Here is a 16,029-nt window from a genome sequence, read left to right as displayed (position 1 = left end):
GAAAAACCAGATTTCAAATTACTTGTATCTATTGAATCATAGTAAAAGTAAGGAAATTAAAAAAGAAAACATCTACTTCTGGTTCACTGACTGTGCTAAAGTCTTGGACTGTGTGGATCACAACAAAGCTTGGAAAATTCTTAAAGAGATGGGAATAACAGAGCACCTTACCTGTCTCCTGAGAAACCTGTATGAAGGACAAAACACAAAAGTTAGAACTGTACGTGGAACAACAGACTGGGTCAAAATTGGGAAAGCAGTATGATAAGGCTATATATTGTCACCCTGCTTATTTAACTTATATGCAGAGTACACCATGCATACTGAATGACTCACAACCTGGAATTAAGACTGCCAGGAGAAACATTAGCAACCTCAGATACGCAGGTGATACCACTCCAGAGGCAGAAAGTGAAGCTACCAAGGTGAAGAGGAAATGAAGTCTCTTGGTAAGAGTGAAAGAGGAGAGTGAAAAAGTTGGCTTAAAACTCAGCATTCAAAAAATGAAGATCATGGCATCAGTCCCATCACTTCATGGCAAGTAGGTGGGTAAAAAATGGAAACAGTGACAGAGTCTATTTTCTTGGGCTCAAAAATCACTGCGGACTGTGACTGCAACCATGAAAATAAAAGATGCTTGCTCCTTGGAAGAAAAGCTATGACCAGCCTAGACAGCATATTAAAAAGCAAAGACATCACTTTGTCAACAAAAGTCCTTATAGTCAAAGCTATGATTTTTCCAGTAGTCATGTGTGGATGTGAGAGTTGGACTATAGAGAAAGCTGAGCGCCAAAGAATTGATGCTTTTGAACTGCGGTGCTGGAGAAGACTCTTGAGAGTCCCTTGGACAGCACAGAGATCAAACCAGTCTATTCTGAAGGAAATCTATCCTGAATATTCAGGAAGGATTGATGCTGAAGCTCTAATACTTTGGCCACTTGATGAGAAGAGCTGACTCATTTGAAAAGACCCTGATGCTGGGAAAGATTGAAGACAGGAAAAGAAGGGAATGACAGATGAGATGGTTGGATGGCATCACTGGCTCAATGGACATGAGGCTGAGCAAATCCAGGATATTATGAAGGACAGGGAAGCCTGGCATGCTGCAGTCTATGGGGTCACAAAGAGTCAGACACAACTTAGCAACTGAACAATGAACAACAATGCTAATTAGAAAATATTTAGAACTGAACAATCTGCAGGACATATTAGGGTTAGTGGCTAGAAAGACTCAATATCATACAATGGTCAATTGTTACCTAACTAACGTTTAACTTCAGTGTAAATATTAAATACCTTTCCTTAAAGTTTTGCAAATTCATATAGAAAACAAAGGACAGAATTGCCTATGCAATTTTGAAGACATGTAAGGGTATACTTGCCCTCCACACATCAAAACCTGATATAAAGCTAAATTAATTAAGATGGTGGCATGCTGATAAAGAAATAATAAAGATAAAAGGAAAAATGCTGAAAAACAGCTCATTGTAAAAGCTGGAAATTTGCCTTTGATGGAGGAGTCATTGCTTTTCACCATTTACAGATGAAGAGACAGGCACTGAGTTTTAGAAACTTGGTCTAGATTCTGTAGCAAGCAAGTAGCTCAGTCTACTCTGACCCAGATTTTTCAGTGTGAGGATTTGATATCACAACCTCTATGCTGCTGGGAGAGAAAAGGAAATGTGTGCTATAAAGAACCAAGTGGTAGTCATTGGTGCTGGTCATCACACATTTCTGGGGCTCTGTCATTGGGTGCACATGGTAAGCTGCACTTCTCAATTGATTTTGGAGACAGGCATGCTAATGAGAATTGCTTTGGACAACAAAATGGGAGATTACATAGGGTATCTCACTGCTATGCAGAGGGTGAAAAGTCACTGTATGATTTAGATTCTATGTTTCTCTCCCAATGCTGTTCTGATTGGGTCTCTGACTGAATTTGCTGACTCTGTTGTTTATGTAATTTGAGCAAAAATCACACCTTTGTTATTTGAATCCTCTGATAATTGGCAGCATAATCTAGTCCTAACAAAATACAATAATTATGAGGAAAAAAAAAAAAGGACAGTTAGACTGAAAGACATATGACTCAATCTTTGTACCTAAGTTAAATCATGAAATTCATTTTTACTTCTTTCAAGGCCACACTGTAACTCACACAGACTTTAACTCAAAGTTAATCCAGTAAAAGAATTTTTTTAATTTAAAATGCAAGGAAGTAATAAATTAATCCCCTGGATTCAAAATGTCACAGAGATAGACTGGGCTAATGGTTAAAGCTCTATATGGTTAAACTTGTGTTTTACTTTCCTATAAGAGAGATCTTGATATTTAAGAGCCAAATCAGAAAGGAATCAAATAATGTTGGTATAATTCTTTTCAACTGGTCTGAAAAGCCATACAGTAGAGTAATGGTGACTTCCCACATTCAGATGATCTCCTGGGAAGAGGATAAACGAAGTATTTAATTCCTGCATATGATTCAAAACCAGGAAGCCAAATCCCAACTTGTGTTTTGAGAGTCAACCATCAGGGTAATTTCTGGCAAGAGCCCTTCTACTCTGTTAAGACAAAAGATGTATGAACGATTCAGATTAGCTTCCTGGCTTGAGGCAAATCACAGGAAATTGCATAAATTTCTACTATTCCTCCTCTACAGAGAAACTGCCTGTGAGCAATTTGCGTTTTTTATTCAGAGAACATAGAAAATTAGGTTAGTAAATTTTATTATTATCAAACACCATAGCTTTGTCAGATATGTGAAGTGTCAACCACCATTTATAAGTATCAAAGTAAAAAGAATGAAATATTTTAGGGCTGTACATGGAAAGACATAAAAATACAAACCAATTTGTGCACTAAGAGAAAAATTGTATCAATAAAGGTTTTATTTTCTCAAGTTAAGAAATAGGAATCTTCATATTTGATGATTAGAAAACCATTCATTCATCCATTTTAAAAATTGTTTTTCAGTCTTGTTGAGGTTCAGTTAGGAGAAGGAAATGGCAATCCTCTCCAGTATTCTTGCCTAGAGGATCCCATGGACAGAGGAGCCTGGTGGGCTATTGTCCATAGGGTCACACAGAGTCTGACACAACTGAAGTGACTTAGCATGCATGCATGCATTGGAGAAGGAAATGGCAACCCATTCCAGTATTCTTGCCTGAAGAATCCCAGAGACGGAGGAGCCCGGTTGGCTGCCATCTACAGGGTCGCACAGAGTCGGACATGACTGAAGTGACTTAGCAGTAGCAGAGGTTCAACTGCTGAGTCATGTTCAATTCTCTGTGACCTCATGAGCTGCAGCACTCCAGGCACCCTTGTCCTTCACCATCTCCCAGAGTTCACTCAAACCCATGTCTATTGGTTGGATGATGCCACCCAACCATCTCGTCCTCTGTCACACCCTTTTCCTTCTGCCCTCAATCTTTCCCAGCATCAGGATCTTTTTCAAGAGTCCCACCACAAAAAACAAGAACAACACTCTTATATATTTTCTGAAATCTTTATTTTCATTTTGCTACATTTACATAGTTTTAGCTATTAACTCATTTCCTATTTCAGTTTGACAGAAAGAGTAAAGAATCTGAACTCAGAACTAGGTTTGAATGCTAAATCTAATAGTGACCCTCTTGGCTTAATTCCGTAAACTCACAAAGCCTTAGTTTTCTGATCTAAAAACTAGAATAATATTTACTCCATAGATTTTATTCTAATTTGGGAAAATTTATAGAAAACTTCTAAAATGCCTAGAGCACTGTTGTTATTGCTCAGTTGCTCAGTCGTGTCTGACTCTGCTATCCCATGGACTGTAGCATGCCAGGCCTTCCTGTCCTTCAACATCTTCTGGAGATTGCTCAAACTCATGTCCATTGTGTCAGTGATACCATCCAACCATCTCATCCCCTGTCATCCCCTTCTCCTCCTGCCTTCAAGCTTTCCCAGCATCAGGGTCTTTTCTGAGTAAGCGCTTCACATCAGGTGGTCAAAATATTGGAGCTTCAGCTTCAGCAGCAGTCCTTCCAATGAATATTCAGGACTGATTTCCTTTAAGATTGACTGGTTGGATCTCCTTGCAGCCCAAGGGACGCTCAAAAGTCTTCTCCAACACCACAGTTCAAAAGAATCAATTATTCAGTGCTGAGCCTTGTTTATGGCCCAGTGCTCATATCCACACATGGCTACTGGAAAAACCATAACTTTGACTAGACAGACCTTTGTTGGCAAAGTTACATCTCTGCTTTTTAATATGCTGTTTATGTCAGTCTTAGATTTTCTTTCAAGGAGCAAGCGTCTTTTAATTTCATGGCTGCAATCAACATCTGCAGTGATTTGGGAGCCCCCAAAAATAAAGTCTGTCACTGTTTCCATTGTTTACCCATCTATTTGCCATGAAGTGATGGGACTGGTTGCCATGATCTTAGTTTTCTGAATGTTGAGTTTTAAGCCAAGTTTTTCACTCCCTTCTTTCACTTTCATCAAGAGGCTTTTCAGTTCCTCTTCACTTTCTCCCATAAGGGTAGCGTCATGTGCATATCTGAGGTGATATTTCTCCTGGCAATCTTGATTCCAGCTTGTGCTTCATAAAGCCTGGCATTTAATATGATGCACTCTGCATATAAGTTAAATAAGCAGGATGACATTATACAGCCTTGACGTACTCTTTCCCAATTTGGAACCAGTCTATAGTTCCATGTCCAGCTCTAACTGTTGCTTCTTAACCTGCACACAGATTTCTAGGAGCGGGTCAGGTGGTCTGGTATTCCCATCTCTTTAAGAATTTTTCTCAGTTTATTGTGATCCACATAGTCAAAGGCTTTAGCATAGTCAATAAAGCAGAAGTAGACGTTTTGGGAATGCTCTTGCTTTTTCTATAATACAACAGATGTTGGCAATTTGATCTCTGATTCATCTGCCTTTTCTAAATCCATCCTGAACATTTAGAAGTTCTCAGTTCACATACTGTTGAAGCCTAGCTTGGAGAATTTTGAGCATTACTTTGCTTGCATGTGAAATGAGAGCAACTGGTAGTTTGAACATTCTTTGGCATTGCCTTTCTTTGGGATTGGAATGAAAACTGACAGTTTCCAGTCCTGTGGCCACTGCTGAGTTCTCCAAATTTGCTGGCTTATTGAGTGCAGTTCTTTTATAGCATTATCTTTTAGGATTCGAAATAGATCATTTGGAATCCCATCACCTCCACTAGCTTTGTTCATAGTGATGCTTCCTAAGGCTCACTTGACTTCACACTCCAAGATGTCTGGCTCTAGGTAAGTGATCATACCCATACGCCTACAGCATATGAGGTGCTCAATATATGTTGGTCCTCTTAAATAACTCAACTTCTTTAAAATTTAGTAAAAAAATGAAAAATAATGAGAAGTCAGTTTAAGGCAGGAGACTATAAAAACATAGTTATGAGATAGTAGTAAATATTAGACAATAGATATTATTTTAAATTAATACAGATTATCATAGTATAAACAGATATTGCTATGTATTGTACTTTGACTATATGTTAAGCACTATCCTAAGTAGAAGACAATAAAAAAGTGAGAGCATCTTCTTTAAAGTGTTTATATCTATGCATCCCTCATAGTCTAACTGAAGTGAATTTGACTTCTTTCATCCCTTTGCCTAATTTTTCTTCTTAAAAAGGCAAACTGTTATGACTGAGGAGGATGGAGATTTCAAATTAGAGAGTGAAGCATAAGGCAAGAAAATTGGGTTGATTTGGGGCAGGCCTTGGCTGTATAGTATTGAGAGTGTACATGGTGGGAAAATGGGTTTGAAGAGGTGAGGATGAAGTCCTTAAAGAAACAGAATAAATTACCATGATTACAGCTCTGTTTTCAAAATTTTATTTGTGTTCATCCTAGACAGAGGAGATATCTCCATTTATATCATTCTCATGTATAGAGACACTCTCTATACATACAGTGGATCTCAATTTTTCTCATCTACAAATCTCTTGTTCAAAAAGGAATGCCTATTAAGACAGAGAACCACAGAGGTAGATCAAAGTTATCTACCTGCCTTTACTTCTTTTCCTTTCTACTTCCTCCCATTTTATCCTATTGCTTTGGACAGGATCCAAGACAGAAATCATATCCCTAGATAATTTTATGCCCAAGAAGAAATATTACCTAAGAAAATATCTTGGAGATGATTCTTCTAAGGATGACCCTTCTTTCCCTGATTTGATTCACCAAAAAGGAGATTTTTTTCCCCTTACTCTGAGATTATTATGAGTTAGGTAACTCAGCATTATTTCAACCTGGACTCTGTCCTGGGCCCCTGCTTTCAAAGAAAACCTAGAAAAGTTTAAGTCATGAGCCACCTTTTATGTGATTTAGCACAAATACTACCTATTTAATAGAATGTTTAAAACCTGTAAGAAACAATTGATTGCATCATTTTCCCTGGCAAGGCAGAGAACAACAGCTTGCTATTTGGGACATAGGTTTAATAAGATGAGGGAAAATGATTAGGGGCCTTCAAAATGTCAGAACAGTTTAAGAAAGTTGGCCTGTGCATGAGCTATTTCAAAGACTAATGGTAATAATTGTGGTATAAACTCACACTTAATAAAATGTAGCAATAGACTTTATGATAAAGAAAAAGAGAAGTCTATGTAGAATTATTATCTTTCTGCTGAAAGTGACACTATCAACCAGGAAATATTTCAATCATTTCTTGAGAGTTGCTATTCACTGGGAACATATCTATTGTTTTCAATCTCCTTGAGTTAGAGTAATATGTGTGATATCTTGTACCAGAAGGCTTTTTGATTGTCATGGGGAGAGAGTCATTAGAACACAACCTTAATTCAGGGGTGACTAGTGACATTATTTTAGTCAATGATACCAACATTTATTGACAGAATAGCAACCTATTCTTATTCACAATCTGTCAACTTCTTCTGAAGTCATTAAACTTAAACTCTGTATGACATGACTTAATATTAGAGGCATTGACCTTCAGCAATTTTGTGTGAACATGGTTGACAATTATAATGGTCACAGGAAGTTGAGACAATTAGATTGAAAAAATGAGTTTCACTGTATAAAACTATACTCTATCCCCAGGTTTTATTGTTGATGGGTTGGATATACATCATGTCAATTTTTAAAGGTATTTTGCCATCCTGAAATATTATAGAAATACTTATCCAAAATCCCTCAGTGACTGGAGAATGACTTTCTATGTTTGTTATATTTTTTAAAGAATATTAGCAGCAGAGGACTCAGAAAAAAAAAAAATTGAAGTGACAATTGCATAAGTCTACAAACTGAGCTTTTTACTTTTCAGAGGTAAGTATACAGTGGTGAAAATTTTGCAAAATCATTGTCATAGCTATAGAAATATCTCACCAGATTTTGCACTAGTTTATAATTTATGAGTATTAGTTCCTGAGTCGGAGAAGGCAATGGCAACCCACTCCGGTACTCTTGCCTGGAAAATCCCATGGAGGGAGGAGCCTGGTAGGCTGCAGTCCATGGGGTCGCTAGGAGTTGGACACAACTGAGCGACTTCCCTTTCACTTTTCACTTTCATGCACTGGAGAAGGAAATGGCAACCCACTCCACTGTTCTTGCCTGGAGAATCCCAGGGACGGGGGAGCCTGGTGGGCTGCCGTCTGTCGGGTCACACAGAGTCGGACACGACTGAAGTGACTTAGCAGCAGCAGCAGCACTCACTGAGTAGTGAAGAAACAGTTATCATTACACCATCTAGAGTTCTCCTACCACTTACACAGTGGATTATCTTCTCTTCATCTCTCCACATATATGTCACTAAAATATTTCCAACTGTTTATTGCATATATCTAATGATATTTAATAAACTAATTATATGTAGTCACGTACTGAACTTTTAACTAGACTAGCATAAACATTACTTAATAGTTGAATGTGAACATTGTAGTTCAACAATATACATTCAGGTATCAGCTCTTGAACTTCCTAGCTGTGTGGTCTTGGAAATGTTGATTAGCAAGTTTCAGCTTGTTTCCTCAACTACAACATGGGAATAACTTACAAATATATTATTTGTAATAATAAAATATTTCATGGTATATTAAGTAAACTCATTGCCTGTCCCAGAGCAACTATTCAATATGTTTTATTTTGCTGCTGCTGATAGTGATGGTGATACTATCGTATGTTGTATGTTTACCCTTTGGTATTTCAACATCAGAGCTAAGAAATCTATTAAATTGCAGAGGTTGAGCTGAGCACATTGAGAAATTTAGACTTGGTTTTCAGTTTTGAGGGATGTAAGTTCTCTTTAGTTAGAGTTAATCGTTCACAAATAAGTGAGCTACCTGTGTTTATCTGGATCGTTACAGGCTTTTGAGTCCCTCTCCTTTCAAAGTCTTCTGTATTTAAACATTCTGTTTCTTTTACACTGTGATGCTGAGGCATTTTATGTTACAGTTTCAGAGTGGAATGGCATAGTATGGAATATCTAGATTTCAATTCTAATTCTTCAAATGAATAGCTGGATTTTTATTCTATAAGTTATTGAATCTTGTTAACCCTTCTTTTCTTTCCAAATGTAGATAGTAAACTTTGAAGAATTATTTTTAAATGTTTAAATAGTCAGATCCTGGATTCTGACAGATTTGGGTTTGAACATACAGTCCACTATTTCTTGGCAATATGATAATTGGTAAACTAATTGAACTCTGTAATCATCAGTAAACTGAGGTGTAAATTGAACTCTGTCAATTGAAGTGGTATATGTAGCTACTTCGGCTTCCCTGGTGGCTCAGACGGTAAATAATCCACTTGCAATGCAAGAGACCTGGATTCAGTTCCTGGGTTGGGAAGACCCCCTGGAGGACGGCAAGGCAACCCACTCCATTATTCTTGCCTGGAGAATTCCATGGACAGAGGATCCTGGCAGGCTACAGTCCGTGAGATGGCAAAGAACTGGTCAGGACTGAGTGACTAAGCATACACAGGTAGCTACTTCATTATTTCATAAGAGTTTTTTGATAAATAAAACACCCAAAACAGTTTACAAATTGACCTCATAGAGATATATGCTCAATAAACGTGTATTACAAATAAGTAACAGAAAACTCTGCTGGAAGTCCTAATCAATTTTCTTCCTTTCTTTTCCCACTTGAAACCTAAATGTATACTTTGAGAATGCTTAAATCTAGATTAATGAAATCAAATCCTCCAAGAGTCAAGGTATTCCTAGAAGACCTCTAAATTAGGGCCACAGACAGTTGATGACTGTACTTGTATGTGAAGACAGCCCTCAATAGAAACACTGGTCAATACACATATTAAAATTGATTTTCTTTGGATGTTGTGACCTTTCCCTATGAAAAGACACTTTTATCTATAGGTGTTATTTCTGCCACATGAAATCCAACAGCCTTGTTTCTCCTTTTTAACCATTATACACATACTTATGACAAATGAATGGAGCATGTTTTTCCTTCCTTCTTTTTTGGAGGGGAAGTGTTGTTAACGAGGCATTTCACAGGTTGCCAAGTTGATTTTCTATCACTGGTAATAGTAAACTTTGGAGCAAAAACATACAGGTTTAAATGTTTTTCTCTCTATACATATATGGTCAGAAGAGTATTTTAATTGCACATATCAATATGTCAATTAAAGGGGTGAAGGCTATATTCAAACTAGTATAATACTTAAAAAACAGTCTCAATGTCACTCAGCACATCAGTTACCCGTTACAGAAGTCACCGACCTCCCTCTGTGATAAGCATCTCGAGGTCCCGTGCTGTTGATATTGGCTCAGGAGAAATAAATTTGTCTTTTCCAGGTGTCCCTGCAGCTTCTCTAAAACTGTCAGTAAGGCTTCTTCTGAGAGACCATAATAGGTTGCAAGCCTGACTTCTCAAAACAATTTCAATTGAGTTTTAAATTGCTCAAATTAATATGTTCATTTTGGGGTAGGAAATCAAACTTATAATGCCAATTAATTTATTGCCTAATTTCAACTGTGTGATTTCAAATTGATATTGCTTGTCATTTCTCTCTACTGAGAGAAGAAACAAATTATACAAGTACTTTAGATAATTTTATTATTACATTAAATAAAATGAATGCACAATTAGTGCTTTAGCATCATAATTTCATATTATTAGAGGCATGATACAGTTTCCTGGAATCTCAAACAAAGTAATAGTTAATTTGAAATAAAAGTTACAACTTTGCAATGACAGGTAAATTTCTAAACCCTTTGGACTGTGACACAGCTATTCTGTAGATGTTCCTAAATTTCCCCTCCCATCAGACAACACACAGTAGCCTTCATCTGCAGGGTTCTGGTCATCTTTCTATTTGCCTTGGAATCCACTCTGAATCCTTTCTTGTCCTGCTCTGCATTGCAGAAAATTACATGATTGTAAATCATCATCTCTTGCCTACTTGTTTTTAAGGTGATTCAGTCAATGAGAGTCTTCAGCAGAAGACAAAGTTGGGAGGTGGGGCAAGATGGTATATTTTTCATCTTTTTCTTGGAGCAGCTGAATCTTTACTAGACAGCTTTTAACTTCTGTGATCTCAGCTCTAACCAAAAGGAGCTAATACTTTTCTAGTTTCCACCTGTTTGACAGGAGCTCCTGATATCTAGTTACATAATTTACTCTTTGTCCCTCTAGCCCTAGAGATGAACATTTCTTGCTATTTCATCTTTTAGTTATTTCATTGTCCTAAATCTAGAGTATGTATATTTTCTGACTGAATCCTAACTAAGACACTTAAGTTAAAAAATAAAATATCTGGCCTCTACCTATAAGAAGCTAGATTGCTTCTTTCTGAAGTCTTCTGGAATTTAGTCATAATAGATCAATTACAGTAAGGAACTTGCCAGAACATTTCCAGAAGAAGAAAGGTCTAGAAGTATATTTTATTGGTTATATCATTTACACCTAAAGTATATGCAAATACTGCATATCATTATGTTAACTAATGTACAAAGGAGGAAAAAAATCACATGATTATCATGATTCCAAACAAAGAACATTTTTTATTTCTAATTCAGATTCAGTGTGTGTGTGTTAGTTGCTCAGTCATGTCCGACTCTTTGCCACTCCATGGACTGTAGCCCACCAGGCTGCTCTGTCCATGGAATTCTCCAGCCAAGAATACTGGTGTGGGTTGCCATGTCCTTCTCCAGGGGATTTTCCCAATCCAGAGATTGAATCCAGGTCTCCTGCATTGAAGGCAGATTCTTTACCATCTGAGTCACCAGGGAAGACCTCAAATTCAGTACCCATTCTTAACTGAAAACACGCATATACACACACAGACACATGTGAAAACCTTAAGACACTATAAATTTTAAAGCATTAGGAAGATTAGGGCTCAAGTCATAGACAAAATACTTTTAATGGTAAAATAAAGTATTTCTACTGAAATCAAAGAAGGATAAAATCTCCTGCTTCTATATGATCATGTAATTTGATTTTTAATCAATCCAATATGACTTAAAACAGAAATAAGAGCTTTAGTAATGAATAGAATGAAAAGAAAATTTTGACCATCTGCTTTGAAAACCTAAAAAAAAAAACCCTAAAAAAAACTAGAAAAAAAATCAACCAAAAAGAATAGGAATAATCAGTCAATTAAAGTCAAGACAAAAATATATAAAATTATGTAAAATCAATTAGTAACACATTTTCTTACAATAAGCAGTCAGAAACATAAGTAGAATTAATTCACAAGGACACAAAATGTGGATTTTAGAGCCATTCTAACAAAACATATGCAAGATAGGTATGTATGTGTGTGTGACTAAATAAGAATATAGCATATTCTGAACGTATAATAGTGCATGTTAATTATTCCTAAATGTGCCCTAATAACTACTAAATATATTTGAATCATAATAAGTAAAACAATATGATACACACAGATTGAATAGAATCTCAAATAAAGAATTTAGAGTCCATGATTTTGACTTTTGTTAAACAAATTTTCCAGAATAACTTGGAGGAGGTAAATATTTAACAAATATTACCTCACAGAAGCAGAAGTTATTAAGAAGAGGTGGCAAGAACACACAGATGATCTATGCAAAAAAGATCTTCATGACCCAGATAACCCAATGGTGTGATCACTAACCTAGAGCCAGATATCCTGGAATGTGAAGTCAAGTGGGCCTTAGGAAGCATCACTATGAACAAAGCTAGTGGAGGTGATGGAATCCCAGGAAAACTATTTCAAATCCTAAAAGATGATGCTGTGAAAGTGTTGCACTCAATATGCCAGCAAATGTGGAAAACTCAGCAGTGGCCACAAGATTGGAAAATGTCAGTTTTCTTTCCAACCTTAAAGAAAGGCAATGCCAAAGAATGTTCAAACTACTGCACAATTGTGCTCATCTCACATGCTAGCAAATGCCCAAAATTCTCTAAGCCAGGCTTCAACAGTAAGTGAACAGTAAGTGAACAGAGGAACCAGATATTCAAGCTGGATTTAGAAAAGGCAGAGGAACCAGAGATCAAATTACCAACATCTGTTGGATCATCAAAAAAGTGAGATAGTTCCAGAAAAACATCTACTTCTGCTTTATTGACTACACCAAACCTTTGACTATGTGGATCACAACAAACTATGGAAAATTCTTCAAGAAATGAGATTACCAGACCACCTGACCTGCCTCCTGAGAAATCTGTGTGCAGGTCAAGAAACAACAGTTAGAACTGGACATGAAACAACAGACTGGTTTCAAATCAGGAAAGGAGTACATCAAGGCTGTATATTGTCACTGTGCTTATTTAACTTATATGCAGAGTATATCATGCAAAATGCCAGACTGTATGAAGCACAAACTGAAATCAAGATTGCCAGGAGAAATATCAATAACCTCAGATATGCAGATGACACCACCCTTACGGCAGAAAGTGAAGAACTAAACAGCCTCTTGATGAAGGTGAAAGAGGAGAGTGAAAAAGTTGGCTTAAAACTCAACATTCAGAAAACATGATCTTAGTCACTGTGATCTGGTTCCATCACTTCATGGCAAATAGATGGGGAAATAATGGAAGCAGTGAGATACTTTATTTGGGGGGGGGGGGTGCTCCCAATCTCTACAGATGGTGACTGCAGCCATGAAATTAAAAGATGCTTGCTCCTTGGAAGAGAAGCTATGACCAATCTAGACAGCATATTAAAAAGCAGAGACATTACTTTGCCAACAAAATTCCGTCTAGTCAAAGCTATAGTTTTTCCAGTAGTCATGTATAGATCTGAGAGTTGGACTATAAAGAAAGCTGAGCACCGAAGAATTGACTCTTTTGAAATGTGGTGTTGGAAAAGACACTTGAGAGTCCCTTGGACTACAAGGAGATCCCACCAGTCAATCCTAAAAGAAATCAATCCTGAATATTCACTGGAAGGACTGATGCTGGAGCTGAAACTCCAAAACTTTGGCCACCTGATGCAAAGAACAGACTCATTGGAAAAGATGCTGATGCTGGGAAAGACTGAAGGCAGGAGGAGAAGGGGACGACAGAGGATGAGATGGTTGGATGGACATGAGTTTGAGCAAGCTCCAGTAGTCGGTGGTGGACAGGGAAGCCTGGCATGCTGCAGTCTATGGGGTCGCAAAGAGTCAGACATGACTGAGCAACTGAACTGAACTGAACCATTATCTTATTTAACATAAAAGCTATGTTAAGTTTCTATCTTCAGATTTTTCTTTTTAAACGTTGTATTTCCTTTTGGGTAATCTCTTTAGTTTTAAAATTTCATCTAGAGCTTCCCTGATGGATCAGCAGGTAAGGAAATCCACCTGCAATTCAGGAACTGTTTGAGATTCTGTTCAATTCCTAGGTCAGGAAGATCCCCTGGAGTAGGAAACAGCAATCCACTCCAATATTCCTTTCTGAGAAATTCCATGGGCAGAGGAGCCTGGTGGGCTCCGTCCATGGGGTCACAAAGAGTCAGACAGAACTGAGCACACATACACATCATCTCTATGAATAAAGCCACCAAATCATTCTCTTTATTCCTTTGTTTTTCCTGATAATGAAATGCATATTTCTAAATAAAGCAAGTCCCAAACTACGCTCAGTCTTTTACCCACTTCATCAAATTGTGGCCTCATTTTCACTGAAGACCAGCTAGCTACCTGTTCCATTCCTGTCTCCTTCATAGTTTTGAAAAAAAATTGAGAAAACATAACATGATCAGTTAACACTCATAAAAATGATATGGTGTGAAATATGAAGATGTCATTTTCTATATGATTCTACATCCCAATGCTTGAGTGATAAAAAGATAAATAGCTCACTCTGCTCTGTTAGGAGGGACAGAATTCTCAGTAATAACACTGTAACCATGGATACTAAAACCACCTCTTAGTCTTCAGGTGCTAATTATATTCAATACTACTCTTTCTAAAAGATTTGTTAATTTATGCACTCTTCCAGGTAACTTATCTAAGTAGGTTTTTTTTTTTAATGTAAATATAAAAATAGGCAAATTGTATATCCTTCCCAAAGCCAATGTGCAAGCATAAATGATCATTTTCATCCTAATGATGAATTTTATTTACTATGAAACAGCTATTTAAGTAGTTATTTACATATAATTCATACATTGAAGTACTACATTAACATAAATTTTAATGTAAAGTATAGAATATGGCTTGCTATCAGTATTTTAAAAAATAGATAATGTAATTTCTTACAAAGTTTCAGAATGCATACTTCATTTAAAAACTACATTCTTTAGAGACATTATTTTTAGAATCCTTGCAAACTTTTAAATTTTAAAGAATGCCACCTCATTTGGTAGGCACATTAGAACTTCTACCTAGAGGTAGGATGAGGTAGCAAGCAAAAGACTCAAACATAACCAGAGCAATAGATATATTTGTAAGAAATTCAGATCAGTTGTCTCAGGGGCAAAATATTCAGCAGAGCTTTTGGTGGAGACAAGGAATTTCAAGTATATGGTTACTTTGGCATTCATGGCATTTACCTTATTCAGGAATTCCAAGGAGTCAGAGTGAAAATATAAGCATACGATGTTGGAAAAACTGCATGAGGAATTAAGAAAAGTGATCTACACCTGCCAGAGGAAGGGATCAGAAATATCAAGATTTCAGTTGACAACTCTGGGAGCCAACTGATAACCTAGAGAATTCCATGGACAAAGGAGCCTGGTGGGCTACAGTCCATGGGCTCACAAAGAGTTGGACACGACTGAGCAACTAACATATAGCAGAAATAAACTAAGTCTCACCGAAGATAAAACCCAGGATTTCCGAAGCAAGAATACTGGATTGTGTTACCATTTCCTTTCCCAGGGAGTTTTCCTGACCTAGGGATGGAACCTGTGTCTCCTGTACTACAGGCAGATTTTTTACTGTCTGAGCTACCATGGAAGCCCAAGATGAAACCCAGTTTTAGCATATCATGTGCGTGAGCCACCCAGAAAGCCCAGCACAACGCATCTCTAATTAAATTAAGGTGATCAGTCATCAATCAATCAGCTTAGTAGCAGAAGTGGCGAACACAGTTTTCCAAAAAGATAACATCAACTTGAGTACAAATAATATGTGTGTGTGTGCTCAGTCATGTCTGACTATTTGCGACCCCATGAACTGTAACCTGCCAGGCTCCTCTGTCTATGGGATTGCCCAGGTAAGAATACTAGATCGGGTTGCCATTTCCTCCTCTAGAGAAGCTTCCTGACACAGGGATCAAACCCACATCTCTTGTATCTCCTGCACTGGCAGGAGGATTCTTTACCCCAGCACCACCTGGGAAGCCAGTATACAAGCAATCAAATATTATTAGGTATGCTTGGAAAGAGATAAGGAGATGGCAGCATCTTGAAGTCTACTTTATAACTTTAGTGGGGACATCTTGGCTAAAGAAAGAACAAATGCAAACATGCTAACAACAGACCTCCTGGCTATTTAAGTAAGAATTCTTAAATGTTGAGTAATAGCAATAGAAAGTAGTTGGTCTGTGTAGGTTCTCTATGGTAAATCATACTGAAATTTGTGAATGTATGGCTAAGTTTGTTC

This window comes from Cervus elaphus, chromosome 11 (assembly GCF_910594005.1).
Source record: "Cervus elaphus chromosome 11, mCerEla1.1, whole genome shotgun sequence".
Taxonomy (NCBI): domain Eukaryota; kingdom Metazoa; phylum Chordata; class Mammalia; order Artiodactyla; family Cervidae; genus Cervus; species Cervus elaphus.
This window is presented reverse-complemented; position numbering follows the sequence as displayed.